The sequence below is a fragment of the Lytechinus variegatus genome, chromosome 6 (assembly GCF_018143015.1).
Source record: "Lytechinus variegatus isolate NC3 chromosome 6, Lvar_3.0, whole genome shotgun sequence".
Taxonomy (NCBI): Eukaryota; Metazoa; Echinodermata; class Echinoidea; order Temnopleuroida; family Toxopneustidae; genus Lytechinus; species Lytechinus variegatus.
In genome coordinates, this window is record NC_054745.1 from 7377024 (window position 1) to 7394438 (window position 17415).

Below are 17415 nucleotides of genomic sequence, written 5' to 3' on the forward strand. Positions count from 1 at the left end.
CCCAGTCAAGAATTTTACTCAAAGACTTACATTCCCAGAACATATGAGATATATTTTCTAGTTTCCCACAAAATGGGCATTTCCCATTTGTCACTCCCCATTTGAGAAGTTTCTCACCAACTCCCAACGCCCCATGGGACACTTTCCAACAAAATGATCTTAATTTATTGCATAGCAGACGATACTTATTTTCCAAACAGTGTCCCATTTCCAACTTGGATACTTAACCTTACATTTTGGAACAAAATCTATCGTTAATAAAGAAATAACGTCCTTTAGTGTTTTACAATTGATAACAAAATCATGCTTACGACTGTACAAATACGATATCACTTCATACGCCTTGCAGTAAGACCGTGAAATCTTGTCGCAAGAAGGAAGTAAATTGGAATGAAACTGTGGAAACATGACTCGTAACTAACACGACAAAAAATAACGCAGAAACTTATAGTTACATGACTTCGTATCTTCACCTGATAAGTGAGGGATCAAAAAAGAACAAACGAAGCCTTTATAATAAAATAGAATAAAATCATCTAAACCAAGACCCCCTTTAATTTTTGGTAACGTTAATGTTTTTCTCGAAACTAGTTCCGTCTTCCCTTCCCATAAAAATGAGAAAACGAATTTTTGCAGATCCGTACATAAACTTTCACTTAAGAAATAAACCCGAGACAGGTAATAAAACAATGAATATATACAAGAATTGACAATGGAAACCTTTCCAACTAAAGTCAGATGGCGCGATGACCAACATCGGATTTTCCTTTTCACTTTTTCATACAAGTCTTTTAAATAATCATTAATACTATTCTGCGAGCCAAAGGGAATTCCATTGATGATAACTTTATCTTCCCTCCAGTCGATATTTCCCTTTAACTTCCTGCCTAAAAAAACACCTAGCTTCAGACATTGTGTCTTGTTTAAATTTAACGAAGCTCCGGTTGCTCTTTCAAAAAGGGAAAATGATCTAAAGAAATGCTCGACGTCTGTCTGTGACGTGGCAATACATGTGGCATCATCCGCATACTGTAAAAACTTAACTGATCTACCACATCCTCCAGGAACATGATATCCAATTAAATTTTTACTTAATCTAATTAATCGCCCAAGTGGTTCAATAAATAAAACATAGAGTAGAGGAGATAAAGGGCAACCTTGCCTTACTCCCCTACAAATTAGCACATCTTTACTAAAAACATTATTGATAAACAGACGACTTTTGATATCCGTGTATAGGATTCGTACCGACTGAATAAGATAAGGGCCTAAGTTTAACTTTTCTAAGACCCTTAGCATAAAGTCCCAATTTACCTTATCAAAAGCTTCGTGCTGATCCATGGAAATTAATGCACAGCAGTTGTTACGAAGTTTAGAACAATCTATAATATCTCTTAACAAACATAAATTAGAGTGAATAAAACGCCCAGGAACAGATCAAGTTTGGTGTTCGTCAATAATGTCAGGCATTACCCGAAACATTCTTAATTGTATGGTCAGTTCCCCCATGTCTGCGCGGTCTCCCAAGTCTGCGCACCCGCGTATCTGCGCAATTCTAGTAAAAGAAGATACGCAATGAGCACGAACTTTACACATGCAATACAGACAGGTATTCATAAAAAAATCTGACTCAAAATGGTGGAAAAATAGTGAATTCAGGGCATTAAATGCGACAGCCTCAAAATGCAGCCTTTGTCACCAAAATCCCCGAATCGTGTGCAAAGTGAATGAGTGCGCAGACATGGGGTACCATTTTTTTTTTCAATCTGAAAATGACACCCCGAGGTTTTTTCCAAGAAAATCATATATTTCTTTCAAATTTTTATGAGATATTTCGCAAACTAACTCATTATGATGTAAGAAACATTATCAACTGGGCTTATGTCGAAAGGGTGGGTGCTGTCGCGTTAGGGTGCGTCAACGCGAACTCGAAGATTCGTCCAAAGGCCCCCCGGTTTGGCCGAAAGGGTGCGTTGGGAGCGCCACGTCGCGTCGCGTTCACTGGAACGCGCCCTTTCGTCCAAAGCCCCCCCCCCGGTTTGGACGAAAGGGTGTGTTTAATAATAATTAATAAATAAATACAAATATTTATAAGAAAGCTGAATATAAGGTATTTTGTCAAACATTGCCAATTTGCACGTAAAATAGTGGATTGTCAATCATTTAAAGCATTGACAATTTGAAGAAAAGAAAGAAAAGTTCAACTTATAATAATAATGATAATAATAATAATGATAATAAAATCAGATACCCACCCTTGCAATAAGCCACTTGGCGCCAATTTTTCACTCCAGATTCATTTCCATAAATTCACTCTTTGAGGTGAAAATTATTATTATTATCATTATTATAAGTATTATTATTATTGTTATTTTTATTATTATAAGTATTATTATTATTATACAAACAACACGCACATATTATTATTATTATTATACACACAACACGCACACATACACAACAGATACATCTCACAAAATATACTGAGGCAGGGTCTTAAGTGTAAAATATAGCAAGGTAGGGTCTGAAGAGTTAAACGTTGTGAATGCTGACCCGACATCAATTTTGGCCTTGCCCTTCCAGGACACATCTGCCGTAAGTTTTATAATTTGGGGGACACCAAATATCTCCAGGTATACGAATGTTTTCCTTTGTAATAAATACACACCTGTAAAGTATAAAATTGAAGGTAAGTTACTTTTTTTTGTTTGAAAGAGCCTTGAAATCAATCATAATTTTTACATGTATCAATATATTACACCATAAAATATTTCCACCGAAAAATCCTCATGCAGCATGCCGTCATTGTTTTTTTTGTGCCATATGATGATTTATGTTCCTATGCAAATTTCACATATCACTCGTCTTTTTTGTTTGTTCAGCTTTCTTATAAATATTTGTATTTATTTATTCATTATTATCAAACACACCCTTTCGTCCAAACCGGGGGGGGGGCTTTGGACGAAAGGGCGCGTTCCAGTGAACGCGACGCGACGTGGCGCTCCCAACGCACCCTTTCGGCCAAACCGGGGGGCCTTTGGACGAATCTTCGCGTTGACGCACCCTAACGCGACAGCACCCACCCTTTCGAAATAAGCCTATCAACTGAAAGAATTTGTGAAATAAAAAGAAATTCACTTTAAATCTTAACTCAAATCGTTAGGTGCGCAGACTTGGGGCCCAAAGACGTACCATCCAAAATGTACCGTCCAAAACGTACCATTGCACGGCTTTAGGAGGTGACGCCACAATGCGATTTCATTGAATAAGGTGACAATGCGCGTACAGCCAGCTGGCTAAATGTGCAATGCTGTCCAAGATCATGTGCGCTTGTGGGCCCGGCTTGTGGGTTTTTTTGCTTTTCGCTTTCAATATTTTTGCTCCCTTTTCATAGATTACTGGAGGGAAAAACTTGTTTTTTTTCATATTTCGCTAGATTCCGAGGCGTTGTACAACACAAATAGCGAATATTCTTATTCGTGATGTGGTGCGAGATTTCGCATTCGGTGAAAGAAAGAAACGCTCTATTCAACTCGGCTAACGCCTCGTTGAATAGAGCATCTTTCTTCCACCTCATGCGAAATCTCGCACCATCGCACTCATGCCTATTCGCTATTTGTATACTGTAATATCTTTGTAATGATGTTATAGTCAACAGTCAAAAGGCTTATTGGTCGCCGGTTCGCTGGGTCCAGCGGATCGCCTTTTTCGGGCAACAAAGTATATATAGCGGTCTTTTGAGACTCTGGCATACTCCCGCTCCTATTCTGTTGCGATCAAATGTCGTCCGTCCGCGATCCGTATAGTAAATGAATTCTAGTCTCGTGTTTTTATATAGTATATTGTTTTTTATATTCTAGTTATTATTATAAATTTGTGGGTAAATAAAAAACTAGAACAAATTTGCATCATATGTTTTTGTTCAAATTGGGTTTTTATTAATTTTAATAATTGTTCTAATTATCAATATGTGATTATTACTGACATAAGTGTCAGTACATTTTTTCATCAATTTCAATTTTGGTAGACCAAAAATTCATGATATTTTTCGACCATATATCTTCAATCTTTACTCTTGTAAACTTTTCTTTGGATATCACAGTGTGCTTCAACTCTTTCCGTAGGGCGGGAGATCGGTAAACTTTTACTCTTTAAAAAAAAAACGTTCGAGAAATGAAAAAAAAATGCAGGAAATTACAATGAAAAGGATGGTCCAGGCTGACTTATATCTCAATAAATAGAGTAAAATTGAAAAAGCATCATGTTGAAAATTGGATCAAAATCAGATCAGAAATATTGAATTTTAAAGATTTGCGTTATCCGGCGAAACAGTTCTAGGCATGTCATCATGAATATTCATTAGGTGGGCTGATGATGTCATATTCTCACTCGTTCTTTAGTATTGCCGCAACTTATTCCATCATAATGGAGACACATCATTTTTAAATGGATGAAAAAATGACAAATTTATGAGTTCATGTCATAACGTAAGAAAAAGGAGAGTGGGGATGTGACATCATCATCCCACCTAATGAATATTCATGATCGTACATCTGAGACTAAGCTTAGAACCAGACGGTTCGTTGTCATGACATCCTGACGTCACACTTCGATACTCTTTGTGATAGAACAGGACACATGCTCAACGCAAAGTAATTTTTTCTTTCAATAATTTCATTAATGAAAATATCAACAGACATACAATTTTTACATACACTCATTAATGTACTACACATACCATGAATACAGTAAAATAATACACCCCAAACGCTTTTACATAACAAAAAACCTCAGCTAAGAACATCAACAAAAGTAAACAGACCAGTGTAGGCACAGTAACAAGTTGGCACCTTTGTACGAAGCCTAATTCGGCGACAAGGCCTTCTTTTTCACCCACACAGACAGCAAATAATCATATAATCGATTATATTACATTCATTTTTTTCTTACGTTTTTATTTTGTCCACACACCAATTGTCAGAAAATACTTTTAACGAAATGTATTTTCTTTTGAATTTTAACAGAAGAATTGCAATGAAATATTGTATTACAAATCTTTTCTTTTTGACAAGCAAACAATTAATTAACTAGAATAAAACTGACTTATTGATTTATATATAAAGCTAATGCCCTATTATAAGTATGATTATATTTTTTTTAAGTTTTCATAAATTTTGGCAGACCAGGAAATCTCTGTTTGATGGTCTGATAAAAATTGATTTTATTCTTTTACAGTTGTGATGTGAAGAATGAAAATGACGAAAAGTGCTAAACCATTCCAAGGAGCCAGAAAGTTATTTAGATCGGCACCCAAACAACACTGTTTCCTTTAAAAAAAAAAACAAGTGCACACCTAGTTACCAATAATGCATATAACATTCTATGGAAGCTTAAAAGTGCCACCGAGATGTCGGATCTCATCATGTCAACATCTTGTAGAAGAGATGATCAGATGACAAGATTCCGGATCTCATCATGTCGACATCTTTTAGAAGAGATGATCAGATGACAAGATCCCGGATCTCGTCATGTCGACATCTTTTAGAAGAAATGGTCAGATGACAAGATCTTCGATCCATGATCATGTCATCTAATAATCTCTTATAATAATCGAGTTACGAGATGACATCTGATCATCTCTTCCACTGGATGTAGACATGACGAGATCCAAGATCTTGTCATCTGATCATCTCTTCTACAAGATGTCAACATGATGAGATCCGAGATCTTGTCATCTCATCATCTCTTCTAAAATATGTTGACATGATGAGTTCCGGGATCTTGTCATCTCATCATCTCTTCTAAAAGATGTTGACATGATGAGATCCGGGATCTTGTCATCTCATCATCTCTTCTACAAGATGTCAACATGATGAGATCCGGGATCTTGTCATCTCATCATCTCTTCTACAAGATGTCAACATGATGAGATCCGGGATCTTGTCATCTCATCATCTCTTCTACAAGATGTCAACATGATGAGATCTGGGATCTTGTCATGTTATCTTTTGCTATCAAGATGTCGACTTCCCGAGATAATTATCTCAACATCTCGGTGGCACTTTTAAGCTTCCATACATTTCCATTTATTTGAAAGCAGGATAAAAGAGCATTGTAGATTAAATGCTTTGCTCACGGGCATAGGTGCCGCGGCCGGGGATCGAACCCCGGACTTCCATGTTTAGCCAGGCGCCTAAGACCACTCGGCCACGGCACCTCTACGGATAATAATCGATATTTGTACCCCCCCCCCTCCACATTACTCTTCTTTCTCCCATCCCCTCTCCTAAATTACTAAAAAAATATTAAAAAATACATAGTCATAGTTTCCATAGCATTTACAGTTCATCGGCTTAACTCCACCCCCCTCCCTCCCCGCTAAATTAGGATTATAATTCCTTTGTTTTTCTCTTTCTTGCATTACGTTTAGTTGTTTTTTTCTCTTTTCTTGTAAACTGTGTAAGCCTTTTCCTGTTTTACGGTAATCAGGGGGATAGACCTCGATAGGTCAATGGCTTTCTGCCTTTCCCCCACATTCGCCATACAGCGGAAATCATTTTTATTTACTGTGTTTTACTGTCTGTTTATGACTACTTATAATTTTTACTTGTCAATATCTGTTCTGCTGTATAAGAATTTATCTGTATTTGTATATTTTAGTGTATTTTAAAGAGTTGTGAAATAAATTAATCTGAATCTGAATTCATTTCCTTTTAAATTCTGTGGGCAAATGTCATTTATTTATTTGTTGTGTTTTTTGTCATTTATTTTGTAGGAGGCCATAATCATTATCATCATTATTATCAATATCATTACACTATTATTATCATCATTATTATCATTATTAGTAGTAGTATTATTATTGTTATTATTATTATTATTATTAATTATTATTATTATTATTATTATCATTATTATTATTAATATTACATTTTATATTTAAACAAATTATAAATTAATATGGCGATCAGAACAAAAATGAAATTGATTGGATAAACAAAAAGAACTTCTTACTTTGGTTTGATTTTGAAGACATAATAACCGTTTAGGTCACACAGAATAAAATTTGAAAATTTGTATGCTCCTTGGAGGGGGGGTGCATGATGGTAGAATGAGTTGTAATTCCACATGGTCAGGGAGGAATAAATCTTTAATTAGAATAAAATTGGAAACGCCAATGATAAAAAACAACTGTTATACCGTTCAAATCAAAACACTTTTACTAATGATGATCAACACTTGCACCCCCCCCCCCCCTCCAACTCGGTGTTATTTTCATCATCGATATTGCCATCATTATCCATGAGAAATGAACTGTAGTGAAAAATATATATGCATTGTAATTGTTCGAGGTAAAATCTTATTTTTCCTGGAGTGTTTGAACTGGTAGTTATCTATGGGTTATTTGTTATAACACACAACACAAAATAGCAGATATCATGTGATCGACCGTTTCCATCCGGAAATGTCCAAACAGCAACTAAAAAAAAAGTTAATTAAATGTAATGGATGGGTTTTTTAAAAAAATTATTATACAAAAAATCCAAAAAATAATTGTCCTGCAAAATATAGATGAATAAAGTTTTATAGACTAACAATTCTTAAACTAGAATATGGTTTACAAATAAAAGTTAATAATACGCAATTGACATATATTATAGTCTTGATGAAATTATAATTTAATTTCCAAATTTTGGCAGACCAAATATTTTCACTATTCTTGGTCTAACATCACATCCATGCCTGTAACCGTTCAACTGATTCCAAAGTATCTTTTCACCTACCCGGAAAGCGGAAAATTTCCAAATATTTCGACATTTCCAAGACGGGTTCGGGAAAAACTGAAAAAATCCAGAAAATCCTAATTTTTCAACTAACAGCAATTAAAGAGAAATTCCAGTAATTGCAGTAAACACTGATTGTCAGTATATCATCGAGGATCTAGATCTGGTACAGTTACATTAACTGATCTTTGTGAAATTTTGAAATCTACGCTGAAAAATGTTTACACCAAAGATCCCCAACGCAGATAAGCGCACGTGGGACATTATTGCTTAGAGCGTCGGGCCCGAATCCCAAATCCTGTGCTTATTTGCTGATTTCTCAGCAATTACACAATTTCTCCCAGAATCCTTTGGCACATGCGATTTATTTATACAAACAGACAGTTTTGTGGTCATTTCAGTGGATTCTGTACGAACTCATTTTGATATCGTTACCAAAACTAGCACTTACCTTTAACGTACAGACTGTTACTAAATATAACATGAATATTGACAAATTGTTTTTTTTTACCTCGATACGTACATTTCCGCTCGTGCTCCGTGATATGCTGGGTGTTACCATGTCCATGATGATAATGACCATGAATTAAAGACAACACCATCATTCACTTCATATCTTTGATGTGAATAGAAATCACCCATGAAGAAATAGCAATACAGTCAGCAGGCCCTCAAAAGCAAGCTTAAAGCTAGAGTACACTTCAGGATTTTTTTTTAATTTGAATCAATAGAGAAAAATCAGACAAGCATAATGCTGAACATTTCATCAAAATTGGATGTGATGTGTGTGTATTTGAGTTTTGTCAGACGTGTATCAATCAGATATGATTATTTACGTCTGGGACCGACCTTTAACGTCACCATCCGAAAGACGTGACCAGGGCTCGAACCTCGACCCTCTGCATCAATTTGTAACTTCCCCACAGCTTGGATTACAGGCGCACGCCACAACGCCACAACTGCTCCGGTCTGATCTTCAACTCGCTATCAGCTCATCTCATCAGTAAAACATCATGTCTGGAAGAGGTAAAGTTATATTTTAAAGTTTTGCATATTTCTCACAAAATAGTTATATGCACAACTTGGCAACAGGCAAACGAGAGATTCGATGATGTCCCTCACTCACTATTTTCTTTGTTTTTATATTGTTTGAATTCTACAATATTTCAAATTTTACAGATTTGACAATAAGGACCCACTTCACTGAACCATAACATGTTAAACAATGGTTATGCCACATGCTCAGGGAGAAATAAAACTTTGTTTTACAGGACAATGATGAGAAAATTACGATATGTCATATTTCATATTATATATAATACAAAAGAAACAATGAATGAGTGATATCATCAGCCCCCTCATTTGCATACTGACTGGATATAATTTGTAAAATTAAGTGAAACTTCAAAATGCCATAACTTTCTTATTTTACATCCGATTTGGATGAAATTTTTGTTTTATGCCTGTTGGATTTTTCATTTTTATTTGATTCAACATTGTGTGGAGATGGACTTGTCCTTTCATTATTTCGGTGATATTCGTGACTGTAGAAGTTTTCCATATTTGATGAGCTTTAATTAGCTAGGTGTTGACCAAACAACTCTTTTAATTCGGTCATCACTACTCTAAACATAGATCAAATTTTATAATTTTGGTACAATTGTAAAAAGGAAGATTCATTCTGTAAATTTTAAAAATGCGACGTAGGTGAAACTCTTGATCTAAAACATGCCACAAAATAATCATTTTCACTTGACAAAAGCTGTTATTTTTTATTTCTGTTCGAGCAAATATGATTCATGAATCACGATAAAAGGCTGAAGATCTAAGCTTTAATTGAATATACTATTGGATATAAGAAGAGGTGTTAGGGTACGGTCAGCATCCTATTGGAGAGTCAAGTCTATTTAGCAGCTGCACTCTGATTGGTCAAAGAGACAACACACAACCCAAAATTCAAAATGCTTCCACTCCGGGACTATTGTGCTATGCAGATCCGTTGAATCAGCTATGTACACACACTGCAAATTTTCAGCTCGCGCTTCGCGCTCGCGTGATCAGTGAGATGCATATCCATTTAATTACACTGTGCTTAAAATGTCTCTATTAGGTCAGTATACATGGCAGCTTCGCGCGCTCATTAAGTGACGAAAAAAGTTTGCCGGTGCCCCCCTGAAGTCGTGACCCATAAAACGCCACTGGATCGAAGGCCGTATATATTTGATTTATATCCGTCATCGGAATTAAATGCATCAGAAAGGAATCTAATTATCACTGAATGAATAGCAATCTTTGAGGGAGAATTCATCAGTTCTTTTTATTAGCTTTGGTGATGTCCTTGGCTTGATCACATACGTGCATTGTATAAGTGCACATGGGACATGAGCTTGGGTTTGACGTCACGGCTCGGGATACTATTCCCAGGTTGTGACGTCAGACGTCGGGATTCATGGCAACTTCGTGACATTGGTTGGAACGCTCTTTGGTCACATTCATGACGAGATTTAGAACAATCATCTGTCTAGATTATTATTATGACGGATAATGAAGTTGCTACGTTTAATTGTTGTTTTATCGTAATTTTCGGATTTCCCTAAATTTCCATGAACTTTTTAATTTCCCGAAAACTATCTGAAAATGATCCGGAAATGTGCTTTAAGGTAGAATTACGGAGGGAGAGGGGGAGGGGTCTACGAATAATGATCCATATTTGCTCTCTCTCTCTCTCTCAATTTAGTTAAAATCATCATTATCACCATTGCTATTATAAGATATCATTATTATCTAACAGAAATACATTGCAATAAAAAATATGTGCATGCCATTCATTTTGTTCGAGGTAAAAAAAACTTATTTTTCATGTAATACAAAAGCAGGTTAGTTCCTATTGGTTATGGAGAACCGAAGCGATGACGTCAGTAGCCATGGTGTCATGGTTCTAGTCTGCAGGCACAGAACCTGATTGAAACTTTGATCAACAAGTGTGTCTCCACGCAAATACTAGCACATACAAAACTTGCCTGAGCGAGAGGGCCTTCAGTACACAAGGCGTGAGTAGGCTGCAATTCAGACCTTTTACTCGAGTGAAGGGTTTGCACAGCAGACTAACCTGGTTCTAAACAAAATGAACCCGTTGGCCGTTTCATAAAGCTATTCATCAGTTATTAGCGACTGGCAATATGCCCTAAGCCATCGCCAGTTATACCATTCACCGAAAGAAAGGATTACAAGTCGGTCTTGAAGTCGCTCTTAATGAACCGGCGCCTGTCAGGACTCTCAGAACGATGGTAACAGTCGGGCACAAAAAACCATCAGCATTTTTGCAAAAACAAATGTGTATAGACGATCGTGAAGCTGAGACTAAGTTTAGACCCAGCCGGTTCGTTGTCATGACATCATGACGTCACACTTCGGTATGACAGTACACGAACAACGCGAAGTAAAGACAGAAAAATATGTAATCGATTATATAGCAGACTTAAAGCTTTTCAACTTTTTTTTATTTTATCCACACACCAACTTTTGGAAAGTAGTTATATAGGCATTTATTGATTTTACTATCTAATTTCACTTAAATAAAATATATATAAAACTTTGCACTAAACACATATAAAAAAATATTTTACAAACTAGAATAAGTTTTACTTAATGTTTTATATGAATAGCCACGGCCTTGTTTGTTTGAATCTGATCAAAACATATGTTAAAATTTTGGAGGACCAGAGACTAAGATATCAATGGTCTGTTGTACTAATAATTGACTTGGTCTTCATAACTTTGATGTGACTTTTATTTCTTAAAGAAAAGAAGGATTTTTTTACAATTCCAGGAAACCTGAAAATTATTTAGATCACCCACCTTGTTGCAACGTCACCCAAACAAACTCTGTTTACGAGTAATCCATATTTGTACCCCCCCCCCTCTTTATTCTTCTAGATGTTATAGTTTCCATAGCATTTACAGTTATTTACACCTTTATTCATTTCCTTTCAAATTCTGTGGGAGAATGTCATTTATTTAGTTGTTTGTTGTGTTTGTTAATTATTTTGCTGGGGGCCATAATCATTATCAATATTATTACATTATTATTATTATTGTTGTTGTTGTTGTTGTTATTATTATTATTATTATCATTGATTATTACATTTTATATTAAAGTATTATCTCTGGGTTATTTCTGCAAACACACAACAGAAAATAAAGATAGCAAATATTATGTGATCGATTATGTAATTTAGCGATCGTTTCCATATAAAAAATATCCAAACACCAACTTAAAAAAAGTTAATTAAATATTATGGATTTTTTTTACAAAACTGACATGTAAAAAAAATCTTAAAGAAAAATTGCCCTGTTAGATATAGATGAATATAAATACATAGACTTACAATCCTTAAACTAAAAAATATTTTACAAATAAAAGTTACTAATAAGCGATTGCCATTAATACAGTAATAACAAAGAAGATTTTAATTTTAATTTCCAACTTTTGGCAGACCAATGATTTACATCTTTCTTGGTCTAATAAATTAACCCATGCTTGTAATCTTTCAACTGGCGAATTCCCGCAGTATGTTCTATCAAGGAAGCCCCTTGGTTCTATTTTCATTGACATATACGTACTATCCCGTGTGTACATGCCCAGCCAAGTGTCCGCTCAAAACCGAGAACCTGTACTCCGAGGAATTTCCTATTGATATAAAAACGACATTTGAAGGTTATCAACTCAGAAATAGGTAGTTATTATAATCACTAGCATGAAAAAGATGGAAAGGGTCTCATATTTTCTCAACTATATGAAAATATTCATTTAAGGCATTATTCAAACTACTGTACATTCATGTAACTTGGTTACTTTGTGTAAAATGAGGTTCGTAAGTCCGAAAACGAAATGATTAACGAACCTTATTTTGTTTTCGGATTAACGAACCATCGGAACATCGAACCTTATTTCGTTTTCGCAGAATAAAACAACAAAACATATGTTCAAATTTTGGAGGACCAGAGACTAAGGTATCAATGGTCTGTTGTACGAATAATTGACTTGCTCTTCATAACTTTGATGTGACTTTTATTTCTTAAAGAAAAGAAGGATTTTTTTTTACAATTCCAGGAAACCTGAAAATTATTTAGATCACCCACCTTGTTGCAACGTCACCCAAACAAACTCTGTTTACGAGTAATCCATATTTGTACCCCCCCCCTCTTTATTCTTCTAGATGTTATAGTTTCCATAGCATTTACAGTTATTTACACCTTTATTCATTTCCTTTCAAATTCTGTGGGACGTCATTTATTAAGTTGTTTGTTGTTTGTCAATTATTTTGCTGGGGGCCATAATCATTATCATCAATATTATTACATTATCATTATTATTGTTGTTATTATTATTATTATTATTATTATTATTAACATTATTATCATTGATTATTACATTTTATATTAAAGTATTATCTCTGGGTTATTTCTGCAAACACACAACAGAAAATAAAGATAGCAAATATTATGTGATCGATTATGTGATTTAGCGATCGTTTCCATATAAAAATATCCAAACACCAACTTAAAAAAAGTTAATTAAATGTTATGGATTTTTTTTTTTAAACTGACATGTAAAAAAATTCGTCAAGAAAAATTGCCCTGTTAGATATAGATAAATATAAATACATAGACTTACAATCCTTAAACTAGAAAAAAAATTACAAATAAAAGTTACTAATAAGCGATTGCCATCAATTCAGTCTTAATTAAAATATAAAGTTTAAATTTCAACTTTTGGCAGACCAAAGATTTACATCTTTCTTGGTCTAATAAATTAACCCATGCTTGTAATCTTTCAACTGGCGAATTCCCGCAGTATGTTCTATCAAGGAAGCCCCTTGGTTCTATTTTCACTGACATATACGTACTATCCCGTGTGTACATGCCCAGCCAAGTGTCCGCTCAAAACCGAGAACCTGTACTCCGAGGAATTCCTATTGATATAAAAACGACATTTGAAGGTTATCCAACTCAGAAATAGGTAGTTATTATAATCAATAGCATGAAAAAGATGGAAAGGGTCTCATATTTTCTCAACTATATGAAAATATTCATTTAAGGCATTATTCAAACTACTGTACATTCATGTAACTTGGTTACTTTGTGTAAAATGAGGTTCGTAAGTCCGAAAACGAAATGATTAACGAACCTTATTTTGTTTTCGGATTAACGAACCATCGGAACATCGAACCTTATTTCGTTTTCGCAGAATAAAACAACAAAACATATGTTCAAATTTTGGAGGACCAGAGACTAAGGTATCAATGGTCTGTTGTACGAATAATTGACTTGCTCTTCATAACTTTGATGTGACTTTTATTTCTTAAAGAAAAGAAGGATTTTTTTTTACAATTCCAGGAAACCTGAAAATTATTTAGATCACCCACCTTGTTGCAACGTCTATGGCAAGCCGTTTGTACCATAAAGGTGATAAACCGAGTTTATCGCCGATAAACTCGGTTTTTCGGTCGATAAACTCTGTTTAAACTCTGTTTATCGCTGTTTATCGCTGAAAAACTCGGTTTATCGCCGATAAACAGAGTTTATCTCGATAAACTCAGTTTATCACTTGATAAACTTAGTTTATCGAGAAAAACTCTGTTTATCGACCGAAAAACTAAGTTTTTCACCGATAAACTCAGTTTTTCGGCGATAAACTCAGTTTATCAAGTGATAAACTGAGTTTATCGCGAGAAACTCTGTTTATCGTCGAAAAACTAAGTTTATCGCCGATAAACAGAGTTTTTCTCGATAAACTAAGTTTATCAAGTGATAAACTGAGTTTATCGAGATAAACTCTGTTTATCGGCGATAAACCGAGTTTTTCAGCGATAAACAGAGTTATTTCGATAAACTATGTTTATCACTCGATAAACTTAGTTTATCGCCGAAAAACTAAGTTTATCGGCGATAAACTTAGTTTTTCGCTCGATAAACTAGGTTTTTCGATTTCGATAAACTAAGTTTTTCGAATTGAAAAACTTAGTTTATCGAAATTGAAAAACTCAGTTTATCGAATCGAAAAACCTAGTTTTTCAAATCGAAAAACTTAGTTTATCGAAATTGAAAAACCTAGTTCATCACTTGAAAAACCTAGTTTATCGCCGATAAACTAAGTTTTTCAAATCTGATAAACTAAGTTTTTCGAATCTGATACACTGAGTTTATCGAAGAACGCCATTTGTCCCATAAAGGCGATAAACTAGGTTTTTCAAGTGATAAACTGAGTTTATCGAAGAACGCCATTTGTCCCATAAAGGCGATAAACTAGGTTTTTCAATTTCGATAAACTAGGTTTTTCATGTTCGATAAACTAGGTTTTTCAATTTCGATAAACTAGGTTTTTCGATTTTGATAAACTAGGTTTTTCGATTCGATAAACTAGGTATTTCAAAATTGAAAAACTTAGTTATTCACTTGAAAAACTTAGTTTATCAAATAACTCTGTTTATCAAGTGAAAAACTTAGTTTATCGCGAAAAACTCTGTTTATCGGCCATGTAGTGGGCGATAAACTTAGTTTTTCGCCGATAAACAGAGTTTATCTCGATAAACTCAGTTTATCACTTGATAAACTTAGTTTATCGAGAAAAACTCTGTTTATCGGCGATAAACTTAGTTTTTCGACGATAAACAGAGTTTCTCGCGATAAACTCAGTTTATCACTTGATAAACTGAGTTTATCGCCGAAAAACTTAGTTTTTCGGTCGATAAACTCTGTTTATCGACCGAAAAACCGAGTTTATCGGCGATAAACTCGGTTTATCGCCTTTATGGTACAAACGGCTTGCCATAAACGTCACCCAAACAAACTCTGTTTACGAGTAATCCATATTTGTACCCCCCCCTCTTTATTCTTCTAGATGTTATAGTTTCCATAGCATTTACAGTTATTTAGACCTTTATTCATTTCCTTTCAAATTCTGTGGGACAATGTCATTTATTTAGTTGTTTGTTGTGTTTGTCAATTATTTTGCTGGGGGCCATAATCATTATCAATATTATTACATTATTATTATTATTGTTGTTGTTGTTGTTGTTATTATTATCATTGATTATTACATTTTATATTAAAGTATTATCTCTGGGTTATTACTGCAAACACACAACAGAAAATAAAGATAGCAAATATTATGTGATCGATTATGTAATTTAGCGATCGTTTCCATATAAAAAATATCCAAACACCAACTTAAAAAAAGTTAATTAAATGTTATGGATTTTTTTTACAAAATTGACATGTAAAAAAATTCTTTAAGAAAAATTGCCCTGTAAGTTGTAAAGATAAATATAAATACATAGACTTACAATCCTTAAACTAAAAAATAATTTACAAATAAATATTACTAATAGGCGATTGCCCTTTGTGCAGTTATAACAATCAAGATTTTAAATTTAAATTTCAACTTTTGGCAGACCAAAGATTTACATCTTTCTTGGTCTAATAAATGAACCCATGCTTGTAATCTTTCAACTGGCGAATTCCCGCAGTATGTTCTATCAAGGAAGCCCCTTGGTTCTATTTTCACTGACATATACGTACTATCCCGTGTGTACATGCCCAGCCAAGTGTCCGCTCAAAACCGAGAACCTGTACTCCGAGGAATTTCCTATTGATATAAAAACTACATTTGAAGGTTATCAACTCAGAAATAGGTAGTTATTATAATCAATAGCATGAAAAAGATGGAAAGGGTCTCATATTTTCTCAACTACATGAAAATATTCATTTAAGGCATTATTCAAACTACTGTACATTCATGTAACTTGGTTACTTTGTGTAAAATGAGGTTCGTAAGTCCGAAAACGAAATTATTAACGAACCTTATTTTGTTTTCGGATTAACGAACCATCGGAACATCGAACCGTATTTCGTTTTCGCAGAATAAAACAACAAAACATATGTTCAAATTTTGGAGGACCAGAGACTAAGGTATCAATGGTCTGTTGTACGAATAATTGACTTGCTCTTCATAACTTTGATGTGACTTTTATTTCTTAAAGAAAAGAAGGATTTTTTTTACAATTCCAGGAAACCTGAAAATTATTTAGATCACCCACCTTGTTGCAACGTCACCCAAACAAACTCTGTTTACGAGTAATCCATATTTGTACCCCCCCCCCTCTTTATTCTTCTAGATGTTATAGTTTCCATAGCATTTACAGTTATTTACACCTTTATTCATTTCCTTTCAAATTCTGTGGGACAATGTCATTTATTTAGTTGTTTGTTGTGTTTGTCAATTATTTTGCTGGGGGCCATAATCATTATTATCAATATTATTACATTATTATTATTATTATTGTTGTTGTTGTTGTTGTTATTATTATTATTATCATTGATTATTACATTTTATATTAAAGTATTATCTCTGGGTTATTACTGCAAACACACAACAGAAAATAAAGATAGCAAATATTATGTGATCGATTATGTGATTTAGCGATCGTTTCCATATAAAAAATATCCAAACACCAACTTAAAAAAGTTAATTAAATGTTATGGATTTTTTTACAAAACTGACATGTAAAAAAATTCTTTAAGAAAAATTGCCCTGTTAGATATCGATAAATATAAATACATAGACTTA